We start from the raw sequence: 12,715 nt of genomic DNA, 5'->3' as shown, positions 1-12,715 counted from the left end.
CCAAAGCAAGACTAGTTTACTCTTCGTTATGGGAAATTGTAAATGAAGTAAGAAATACAAAAGAACAAGTACAATTTTGTTATATAACAGAGGCGGAATGATGGCAAGTAAGGCTGGTTTCAGAATAGGTACGAGACTGGTAACTGGCTGCAAAACCTATAGTGAAAACAGGCAAGAAAAAGGGAGGAAACCCCAACTGCACAAGGCAAAATTGGGCCAACGCAGGTGCTGCTCAGCCAGTCTGGCTCTCAGCGCAGATAGCCCCTTCGGGACCTGCGTTGCAAAGCAGGTAGCCTGTGTACTACCTGCTTTGGAAAACGAAAGTTGCGTTTTCTCAGTTTTCGGGTCACAATTTTCTCAAAAATGCACAGTTTTTGCTCAAATCAGAAGCAATCAGTCAAGTACACACAAAGGGATGATTATGAGGATGAAAAGCTATCACTAAGAGCTTACAAGGATCCTTGTAGATCAGCTCTTCAAATCATGAACATGCTCAGAAATGAGCTAGAGTAGCTGCCCTCTACTTCGCTTTTGATATAGTCAAAAGCTTTTCGATTTGGTACTCTTTTGTTCAGGAAATGAATAGCAGAATACTACAAACAATCAAACAGATACGATCCCCAGTGGAGTTGCCAGTTTGTTGTAGGGAAAAGTATCCGACTCGGATGACCCTATCCCACTCTAAGGGTGATAGTACCTCAGCAACAACTGTAAAGAAAACTACTTAAGGTTTACTTCTTTACGAAAGCAAGAGAGAATGAGGAAATGCACTAACCGTTGCCTTGCGCTTAATGTCGAATCCAAACTCTTCTCTTCGCTACTTGCTCCCAGCTCCTTGCTCTTTTGCTGGCCCAACTACAATGAGATCCTGCAAAATAACAAAGAAGGAAACTACAAGAAGCATGCAATCATAACTGATTCACGGATTAGCATAAATCAAATATACAATTATCACAACACATCATTGAAACAAATGCATATAGAAGAACCTCAATAGCTTTTATTAATGAATAAGTAAAGTTCTGAGAGAGTTACAACCATTGAAGGCCCCAATCCAGCAACACCTCCCAGCAGAAAGAATTTCTCCTCTTCACCTCCTTCAAGCAATCACCCAATAGTTCTATAGTGAAACCAACAGCATAGCATTACTTTGCACAAAATTCCAGCCTCCTGAGCTCATAGGAGAGAGCTCAATATATAGATGAATTGAGAAAGGATGAGTCAGCTTGCAACTGATGTGTAGCTGCCTTGTGTCCTCTCTCTCTTCAGTTGATCTTCAGTTCTTGAGTCCACTTGGAGAACCTTGCTTCCACTTGGAGAAACAGAGCCTCTGACTCATCACAAGGCGAAATCCCTGATCCAAGTGTCATTTTTGGAAGATTCCAGAGCAATGACTCAGTGTGCCACTTGTCCCATCTCGCTCAGTGCAGGTGGCCTTTGTTCCACTTGCTTTGCAACGCAGGTACACCATGGAGGAGTTGAGTTTCAGCGCAGAAGCCTAGTGGAGCACCTGCTTTGATTTCAGGATCGCTTGTTTTTGAGTGTTTTCAGGTGGAGAACTGATCTGAGAGCTGTTGGTTTGCTGACCTTGTTCCTCTAGGGGTAAGAACATCATGTTTAGGGACTTTGGATCCCTTGGATTATTGACAATTCATGACTGTTGCTGTAAGGCACAAAATTGTCTATAACATAACTTGAGTAAAGGAAATCATGTAGAGGAAAATGACTATCACATGCATAACAGTTTGTTGTTTCATTTTGGAAAGTTGTGTATACCATAGGGGGAGAGGATAAATGTCATAAGAGAAGCTCATTCTTCTCTTATTGTTGGCCATTTTGGTGTGAGCAAAACAGTTGCACATCTACAGAGGTATTGCTATTGGCCTCGCATGGTAGATTATGTTTCAAGGTTCATAAGAGGTTGTTCATTATGTGCTACAAGCAAGCCTAGCAACAGGAAGCTTGGTTTGTATACTCCTTTATCGGTACCTTCTAGACCATGGGAGAGCATCTCTATGGATTTTGTAGGAGGTTTGCCAAAATCGCGAAAGCAGCATGATTATTTATATGCAATAGTTGATCGTTTCAACAAAATGTGTATACTTATGCCTTGTAAGAAAACTATAACTGCTGAACAAACTGCTGAATTATTTTTTCATCATGTATGGATTCACTTTGGTTTGCCTACTTCCATTATTAGTGACAGAGATTCCAGATTTGTGGAGAATTTTTGGTCCAACCTATGGGAGATGATGGACACAAAGTTGAATAAAAGTACAACTTTCCATTCGCAAACAGATGGACAAACCGAAGTTGTGAATAGAACCATTGTGCACCTCTTGAGAGGTTATTGCATCAAGCATCCCAAGCTTTGGGATGAACATTTGCACTACATACAACATGCTTTGATTTTTGATCATGAAAATGTTGTTCAGCTGCCATCTATAGAATCTTTCTCGCCAGAATTCTTAGATGAGCTGAAAGAAGATACAATCCTTGACAAAAGGACACACACTTCAAGGAGGGGCAGTGTAGATTATGTTCGGGTTGGTTTCAAAGGCAGCAAACTGAACAAGGCAAAGTGTATGGAGGTGGACAGAGTGAGGGAGTTGTACCCTCACCTCTTTAACAGGTAGTTGAAGGCTTTTAGGGTCCAAAAGCTTCCCAATGGGGAGGCGTGATCAGGTGCTCATGTCCTAAGTGTCGTAAAATGCTCAAAATTTAAAGTGCTTAGAACTATTTCAAAGTTGAATGAATGGAAATTTCTCGTCTTCCCAATTTCGGTGCTGCAAACGGTTCGAAAAACGGTCACCGTATGAGGAAGTTATGGAAAAAAGAAGAATTTGTCCATAACATTAGAAATTTTAATTTTTCAAAAAAAAATTAAAAAATGAATATTCCGCCAGCACGAAATCTGAGGCAACCACCCAAACATTAAATGTAACTGCAGTTAAGTTGGCAGAATTTTGGCAAGAGCGCTAAATTTGGCGGACCCGCCATAATTGGCGGAGCTATCCGGAGTTAACTAAAGTTCGCTGAAGTTTTTTTAGGGGCAAACTGGAGAAACTTTAAATGGCCATAACTTTAGCTAGGAAACTCAGTTTTGGATGATTTTTTATTTTATTTTGGGTACTTTTGACCTTCTAAAGCCATTGGTGCAGGTCTTACATCCATCTGAGGTCATTTGCAGAGGTTTTAAAGCCATGAAAGTTCTAGGAGCCACAAGGGCCCAGTTTTGTGAAGACTTTATAGGGTTGCAGGTATCCATTTGAGGTGATCCAATAGTCAATCCTGAAGGATTCAAGTGTTCTAAATCCACTTGTGCCATCTATTTCACTTGTAGATGCTTCTATTAAGCCGTATTTTCAATTTGAGCATTTAATAAAAACAAGGACAAGCTTAGTTGGGAGCTTTGGACCCAGCAGACGTAGCCCTTGAGGGGGTGAACTGCTTTATCAACTTCTTTTGCATTTGTGGTTGATTTATTTTGTAGAAAAAATTCATTTTAACGTGTTAAACAGTAAAAGGAAATAACTCTGCTATGCTTGAATGGGTCATGAACAGCTGAAAATTTCATTTGTTTTCTTTCTGCAAGACATGGAAATCTTTTAAACATGTTTAATTCTGAATTGAATACCTTGCAAACAAATTTCAAATGGTTTCAAATTCAGATTAGTTCTTATTATTTCTTTTGATAACAAATTGTTCATCAAAGACCTTTGATGTATTATCTTACTCATATGCCATATTGCATTTCGCATATCGAAGCTTTTTAGTTGAAGTATATTTCTATTATCATGAATCACTAATCTCTAATAATCGACTTTACCGATATTGGGATGACCACATAATTCCGGACCCGATATGAAATTCAAATCAAGTTTAAAAAATATCGTGTATGTTTAATTGCAATAATGGTAGCAGAATAACTTTAAAAGGGCTGATGTCTTGGATCTGATATGTTATTAAAATCCCATCATAAAAAGTTATCGGGTCCGCTCTTCATCACATATCGGCATTGCAGGAATCATATTGTGTTACATCGGGTACCAAAAGTTTTCCGATTGCCGATTAGCTACGTCATCCATCGCATCGCCGATATTGAAATCGTTTCATCACATTTTTGATGATCACATCACTTGATTGAATCTACAATGTGTGTCTTGCGATATGGGAAGCACAATGTAAATATTCTCCGTTCCCCGATATAATATTTCTTTAATGATGTCATCGCTTCATTTCATTGCACACGTTCTTATCGGCAATTTTCCATTGCAATCTCCAATGCAATAGCTTCCAATGCATGCCTTTGAGCCATTAACATTTAATCGATATATGGCATAGCAACAAAAGTGAAGTCTTGCAAATTAAAATTCAAACATGGTAAAGAGACATGTGATGTGAATCATCCGATACAACGTTGTGTTATTTTAAAAGCGAGCTTGGGTAACCACTATTGTAAGAAAGCAGTTAATGACCAATTTGCAGCATATTCAAATCATTTCAATTTCTCATACATTTTAGTTTTAAATATATAATTCCATAATTAAAAATGGAATTCAAGACCTCTCTATCTTCATATTTAAATTTTATTATCTTAGATTTGGTCTTGATTCTGGACAATTTATAAAATCATGGAATTTATATGAAACTTATAATATTTTGAGAAACAGTCATTAGTGCAAATTCTCATTCTCATTTTTGATGCATTTGTTTTAATTTCAACTCCCTTGAGCACTAAGCATTCCATTTTTACATTTTACTGCTTGCTTTAGTTTAAATGAAATAAATAATGATTTTGGGTTATAGGATTTTGGTTAATTTGACTTCTTCATGTTTTTCATGATAATTAAAATAAGAAGTCAGCTAGTTTGGAGAAACTGATACCTTTCAGGTAAGATCAAAAGAAACTATCCAATGGTAAGACTCATGTACCCATTTTCATTAATTTCCATTTCGTTACTTTAGTTTCAGTTTTGTTTTTGCTGATATAAAAAATCTGTTTTGCAGTTCTCCATTTGAAGCTTCCAATCCTCCGCCAGATCATATTTTTGAAGTCCATACTCTTCTCCTGGCTTAATTTCAAGAAGCAGTGATAATCTTCATCAAAATAGCTACACCAGGGAATTTCTGAACCTTTATTTGTTTCTTTAAGCATTCCTTTTATTAGAAAATGATCAAGACGATGCTCTGAAACAAAAAGATTGATATCAGACAGAAAATTTTCATTGTGGCTAAATTTTATCGTCACTGCTATCCAAAAATCTGAAAACACTTACAACCCTGCAAGGTATGATTTTTCTAAATCTCAACATAAGAAGGAATTATTACATGCTTATTTTATTTTTCTTCATATTGTTGAAGAGATTGGTATAAACATTCTTGTTGGAGTTTATCTTTTGAAACTTGGATTTTCCTTCATTTTTCATATTTCTTCATTTTAATTTTGTTTGTTGATTTCTTTTCTCACTTTAGCATAAGAATTTTTTTCTTTTGTTTTTCAGTTTTGATTTTGGTGACTTTGCTATGATTTATATGGAAGGCCTACTTGTTACCTAACAATGGTCAACATACATGGAGAAAAATTGTTAATAGTCACCTATTAGCTTTTTCTTAAATCTCTTAGTAGAGTTTGATTTTTTAATTATAAAGGTAAACATACTTAAGGAAGAGATTACCAATCAAGAGAAGTTGGCAAAGTATCATAAAATCTGAAAAAATTCTTTTTCATCAAATTGTAATCATTTTGAGATTTCAAAATTTCATTACGATCTTTCAGAGTTCTATTATCGGTCAAGAAAAGTTATTTTTAACCAAGTAAAGACATTTTACAACAAAGCACCTTTAACTTTGAAAATGTCATTCTTAACTTTTAAGGAGTCAATGATTCTCCCTGTCCCAAAGAGTCTTATTTTTCTAGAGTATAATCAAGAAATATTTTTAAAAGATAAGGGGTCTCATCACGAGCCTGCTTACCATGAGCATAGGGTAAAAATAGGCTGACATTACCAACACTGATAAACAAACTAGGGTAATGGCTTATGATTGCAAACCATTATAAGACAAGGGATCTCATCAAGAGCCAGCTTGTTCAATCCAATTTTAACCAGTGAATGGCATTGTCAACTATCTGGCTACCATACCAGGACAATGGCTTTTAAAGATTTACTTAAAAAATAAAAATAAAAAAGAAACATATATAAATGGATTTATATCTAGGTCAATAATTTTTAATGAGATGGGATTCTGAAACATTGATGATTAAAAGGTAACACTGTCGAGACTATAGATGTTTGCTGGCAGCAATGGCTCTACATGTGGCAAATGAGTATATTTTAAAAAGCTAAGCTGTAAAGTGACCCCTGCTTTATCTCTACAACTAACTAAGGACTGATATAGAGTTTTGAAATATTTTAAATTATGAGAAAAAAAAAAAATACAGTTAGATGATTCTCGTTTTTATTCAGATTAATAAACCTAGTCAAGCATTTCAAGCACAATTTTCTCTTCTTTAAGTATTTTTACTTGAATTTTGAGGAAACCTCATTCATATTAAATACAGATAACTGGGTCTTCTCCCGTGTGTCACCATTGTTGTGTTAAAACACACCCCCCCCCCCCCCCCCCCCATTTTTATTTGTTCACTTCAAATAATGGAGACCCTTTCTATAAATTTTTGGCTAAATGCCTTTTAGGATTTTTATTTAATTGATTATCCTACGCTTTTGTTAATTTTTCATTTTCTTTAGATTCTTGGTTTGATTTCTTTGTTAAAATTGATTTTTTATAAGCTTCCCATTGACGCTTGTTTCGCCTCATTTGGTCAACTGGTTTGAAAATGACACTCCTTTGAAGTCCCATCATTTATCTAGTCTCGGTTAAAAAATGCATAAAATGTACAATATTGCATTTTGTAAATAACTTAGTTCAATAATGCATTCATTTTAAATATTAGCCTGTAGTGAGTTTTTATTAATATTTTTCCATTTTTAGTTATGCAGCCAAATCATGAAACAACGAGATTTTGGAAATTTAATTCAATTTCCAAATTTTATTATTAATCTCGAAAAACCAAAGTTTCGAAGTGGCTATAGTTTAATTTTCATTTTTATTAGAGTAGTTGTAGTTTATAAAATAAATCTTATTAAAATAAAACAATATAAAAATAAAAATATATATATAAATAAAAAATATATATATAAAAATATTTTTTACGATCGGATTGGAAGATCGGATCGAGAGTTTTCAAATTATAACACTATTGGAGGACCTTCAATCTTCCCAATTGCCGTTCCCCCAATCATTAAAGCATTCAATGCATCGGATCAGAGGTTTTCACTTGATACATATTTTAAAACCCCGATATCCCTTCATATCCTCGATCGCCAATCTTTAAAAAGTCAAAAGGCATATCCCCGATCACCGATATTTAAAAAGTCAAAAGGCAAATGGGCATAAAGCATAAACTTTAAACCAAAGCCCATGTAATACGATTGGTTTTCTCTTGAGTTTTAAGTTATCACTCATACGTATGAGTGAAATAGGTAAGGTAGGAAGGTTAATTTTAATTTAATATTAAAATTAATATTAAAATTAATTAAATTATTTAATATGTAGAATAGAATTAAGTTAATTAAAATATAATTAATTATTGATTAGATTATTTTGTTTATAAATAGTTAAATTAATTAGTTAGATTAATGACTAGTTAATTAACAATTAGTTTAGTTTATGATTAACCATTAATTTAGAATTAATTATTATTCTAATTTAGGATTAGATTTTTTAATTAAAATTCTCGTTGTTAGCCCAGTAACAGAATTTCCAGATTCATGCCAGATTTGATCCATCAACTTTGGAGGCTCATAGATTGAGTTATACTTGGCCAAATGAGGCCCAGGACGGCTCATTGGAAAAAGAAAATCAAGGGGAACATTTTTGTGAAGGTTTCACTAATAGAATTAATCATTTATTGGGTCAAAAATCAGGCAGAATACCAAGCTTTGAATATTGAAAACAAAATCAATTTTTTGAGTTATTTTCTTCATTTTCATTTGTCCAGAGCCTCTTCTAATTCCAGATCCATTGGTTAATAATATCTTTGGCCAATTAAGCTACCCTAAACATCAATAGAGAGCTTATATTTTATTTTCAATTATTTATTTAAATAGAATTTGATTGGATTTGATTTAATTGCCAGAAATGATATTTTGGTTGCATCTTAATTTATTTTGATTTCTTTTTGCAGGAAAGCAATGGAAGAAATATGGAGAAAATGATCTAAATCAATGAAAATGCTCCAGCAATTGAAGATCGGGATTTTTGAGCAAATAAAATTAGATTTGACAGATTTCTCTAGAACAAACTTTCCTCTTCAACAATTCCTTCACAAATATTATAAATAGCACATTGCAGAATGTAATAGGGGTTTCTCTCCTCTGCAATTCTAGACTTCTAAAAGCACTACTGTAATAGGAATTTAGAGTTGTAGGAGAGAGGAGAGAAAATCTCAGATCTCAGGATTATTGAGAATTTTCCCTTTGTATCTTGAATTATACATGAAGGGCAAAGTTTGCACCATTGTGGCTTTAGCTTTGAAAGTAGAAGTTCAAGCAATGTAAAGAGCTGTTGGAGACCAGGGACAGAGAGATGAATGCAATAAATTGGTATTTCTAATACTATTGTTTCAAATATCAGTTTTATTTTTATGGTAACATTAATGTGTCATTTTATTCTCGTTTTTGCACTATTGTCAATATGGGTAATTTGTATCAATCTTGTTATTATGTATCTCTGTTTTTATGGATTAATTTCTCATTTTCGAGTAATTACTTACTCAGAAATCTGTCTTGTAAAACTGATTTATTGAATGGTAATGTGTTGTGAACTATTTCCACATATCATTATTCAATTATTGGATTTACTGATTTGATAATTAATATCATTTTTGTGAACTACTTCTTGAATGTTGTTGGTTTATTATTTTAGTTAAAAGGTCTCAATAGGATGTTTTTTGGTAACCGTAATATCAGTTAATTGAACTACTTCATTGACTTGATATTCATTATAAACAAGACATATTTAAATCCCAATAATTTAATTATCTTGCTCTTAGTTGGGTTAGATCTATATCTGCCTAATTAAAATAGGATTTAGATGAGTTTCTTTTGCTTGCATCATAGAATAAGCTTGAATTTAGAGTAAATTCTACATTCTTTTAAGTCCTCTCCTCAAAGAGGCAAAATTTTAGTTGTGGCTTGGCTGATCCCAAATCAGCTTAAGGGTCATTCTCTTGCCTGATCAGCAAGAAGAAGTGATCTGATATCCCTGTCTATTGGTAGGTAAAGATACATCATAAACCAATAGCAATAGGGAGAAGGTAATTGGACCTAGTTAAACTAGTCGGAGCCACCACACCAAACGGAAAAGGAGTTGCTTTAAGGTCCGGACCGAATGGTTATCCCTCAATGTTGTTGGAGCGATTTTTGAAGGCATCAACACACTGGTATGCTTGCAACTGGGGAGTTTCCCAAGCAGTTTTGTGCCTACGACTCTGAATTTTGTGCCACTTTTTCTGGCCCATGGCTTAGGTCACTGCCCATAACTCTGTGACACTTCCAGAAATGAAAGATAACATCAAAATAATGATACACATGTAATTAATTAAACAAGGACTTGACTGGACCCCTACTAACCATGACATGCATTTCGTCAAACATGTTACAAATATGGATTTTATAGGTTTAAACAACATATCTGAACATAGGGGTCACATACATATTTGAGAATCTGTTAGGAAACGAGCTCACAAAAATATAGAAAATATAGATGAATGTCTTAGAATTCAACCTCTTTGAGGGGGCAACCTCCTTTACATTAAACAAATGAACAATTCTTGGAAGATACAAATGACTAAACCTCCCTTATATATATATACAAGTCTAAGGGGTCATAATATAATCAAGCCGAAATAACAGTAATAATCTAAGGGCACAAAAATAACAATAGTGGGTTTCTATGGGGCATACTAATAACAATATGGGGACAATAGTGGCACAATAATAACAATAAGGGATACGATGACAATAGTAATGGGTGAATCACTAGTATTATAGGGGCCTAACATGCCCCTCTCCTTTCGAAAAGCGTTGTCCTCAACACTTAAGTAGTTCTAGATGCTTCTATATAAAATTCTCATCCTCCCATGTGGAATCTTCAGCGGATAAGTTTTTCCACTTGATGAGATACTCCAAAATGAATCGATTTCGTAGCTGTTGAGTTCTTTTTTCAGTGGCTGCTTTCAGTTCCAATATGATTTTTCCTACCTCGTCAAGTTCTGGCAATATTGTTTGAACTGGGAGCTTGTCACCTATAACCCTCTTTAAACATGAAACATGGAAAACTAGGTGCACTTGGGAAGTTCTAGGAAGCTCCAATTTGTATGCCATAGTACCAATATTTTGCAACGCCTTGTACGAACCATAATAATTTGGTCATAATTTGTTATCCTTCTTAGCTTACTTGAGGGACATTTTTTTATATGGTTGTAGCCGTAGGAATACCCAGTCACCTACACCAAAACTTCTTTTATTGTGATGTTGATCTGCTTGTTGTTTCATTCTATTTTGCGCCAATGTGAGGTTATCCTTTAAGAGTTGAAGAACTTGTTGTTGATGCTTGATGTGATGTTCCACCGCTTGAACCTTAGAATTTTCTCTTAAATATGATGTGATTGATGGTGGATGATATCCATAAAGTGCCATAAATGCGGTCATTTTTGCCACAGTATGGAAGGAAGTGTTATATCACCATTCAGCCAGAGGTAACCATTTGACCCATTGGGTTTGTTTATGAGATACAAAGCAACAAAGATATCCTTCAAAACATTTGTTTACTATCTCAGTTCGCCCATCAAATTGAGGATGATAAGATGAGCTATGAGCTAATTGAGTACCAAGAAAAGAAAATAATTTTGTCCAAAAATTTCCAGTGAAAATGGGATTTTTGTTGATTACAATAATCTTTGGGTGTCCATGAAAATGCATATTTCTTCAATAATGTTGTTAGAAGTGCTGCTATTCTCCCATAATTATTAACAAACTGGCAATAATACTTTGTCAACCCTAGAAATCCTAGCAGATGCTTTATGGATGTGGGGATTTTCCATTCCTTAATGGCTCAATTTTTCTAGGGTCTACATTAACACCTTCATGAGATAAAATATGACCCAGATATTCCACCTCTTGTACTCCAAAGAAACATTTGGAGCTTTTTTCATATAATTGTTTCTCTTCCAACAGTTTGAGCACCCTGTCAGTGCGTTCAACATGATCCTTACAACACTTGTTGTAGATTATTATATCATCAAACGTTACTAACACAAATTTTCTAAGGAAGTTTTTGAAAATGGAATTCATCAAACCTTGAAATGTAGAAGGTGTATTGGTAAGGCCAAAAGGCATGATCAAAAATTCATAATGACCCTCATGAGTTCTAAAAGCTATTTTCAGAATGTCTTTAGTCTTCATTTTGATTTGATGATATCTTGAACAAAGATCCAACTTGGTGAAGTAAATTGATCCATGCAATTCATCCAATAATTCATCAATGATAGGAATGAGAAATTTATCTTTAATAGTGAGCTTGTTGAGCTAACTATAATCTGGACACACGCACCATGATCCATCCTTCTTGTGCACCAATACTATTGGAGTAGAGAAAGAACTTTGACTAGGTTGAATTATACTAGCCTCTAGCATTTTTGCAACCATACATTCAATTTCACTCTTTTGGGCATAGGGATATCTCTATGGCCTGATGCTTGGAGGAACACTTCCTGGAATCAAATGAATAACATGATCATGATCACGAATAGGTGGGATACCATTTTTCTCTTCTCTTTCTTTCCAAAACCATATTCTTTGTTTCTAACAACATCTTTGTTCAAACAATCTGACTGAAGGTTGCCTCTAAATTTGACACCTTCTTTAGCACCTGAATGATTTTTAAAATTAGAACGTTGTTGACTGCTGCACTTAACACCACCCTTACAGGTCTCAGGGGAAGAGGATAATTGGTACTGCTCCTTCCTCACTGAGGGAACAATTCTACCATTACTAGAGGTATAATATGCAGAATCTGAAACTGGTGGCATGAGAATTTTTTGTGGCAAACATTTATAACTCACAGGTGCAACAAGAGCTGTCAATGTGTATATGTTATATATTATTCCATTGTTAATGGACTATAACTATGACAACATTAGTAGTTGTCAACATTTATTCTAAGTCAACTCATGTATAGTGATGAAAGTTGATCTTCTAAAAATGTAGAAAGTTAGTTAATTAATGACTGTGAACACTCAAATAAGGAACATGAATTTTGAAGCTTTGTGCTTGAGATTGTTGATTCAAAATAATGATGTGAAATTAACACAGAGGAAGCGAAAAATTGGTGGTGTCCATGTATTAACAATTTGTATAATATACATTAGTATATTACTTGGAAATGGATTTTTTACACCTTAAGGAATTTAATGCCACTCTTTCAACATGTCTTGATGCCATGAAATATTAGTAATCCCCCTCTTTTTTATGAATATTGAAGTTGAGTTTACTACATTTAACAGAAGAAATAAGAATATGAAATAAAAAGCAATAGGGCATGTAACGCCCTCCTCCCACATCTACCCAAGTAACCGACCAACCGGGGTAAA

At 34.4% G+C, this 12,715-nt stretch overlaps 1 pseudogene; it reads right to left on the bottom strand.

Moving 5' to 3' along the window:
• The window catches only part of LOC149178984 (histone-lysine N-methyltransferase, H3 lysine-9 specific SUVH6 pseudogene), a 42,928-nt pseudogene extending 30,774 nt beyond the window's left edge, over window positions 1-12,154 (bottom strand).
• Window positions 12,155-12,715: the final 561 nt, after the last annotated feature.

The sequence above is a fragment of the Pinus tabuliformis genome, chromosome 4_1, assembly GCF_031772625.1.
Source record: "Pinus tabuliformis cultivar Carrire ecotype Pingquan chromosome 4_1, CPIR1, whole genome shotgun sequence".
Classification (NCBI taxonomy): Eukaryota; Viridiplantae; Streptophyta; class Pinopsida; order Pinales; family Pinaceae; genus Pinus; species Pinus tabuliformis.
Note: the sequence above shows the minus strand (reverse complement) of the source record. Positions and strands in the feature narration are given on the sequence as shown.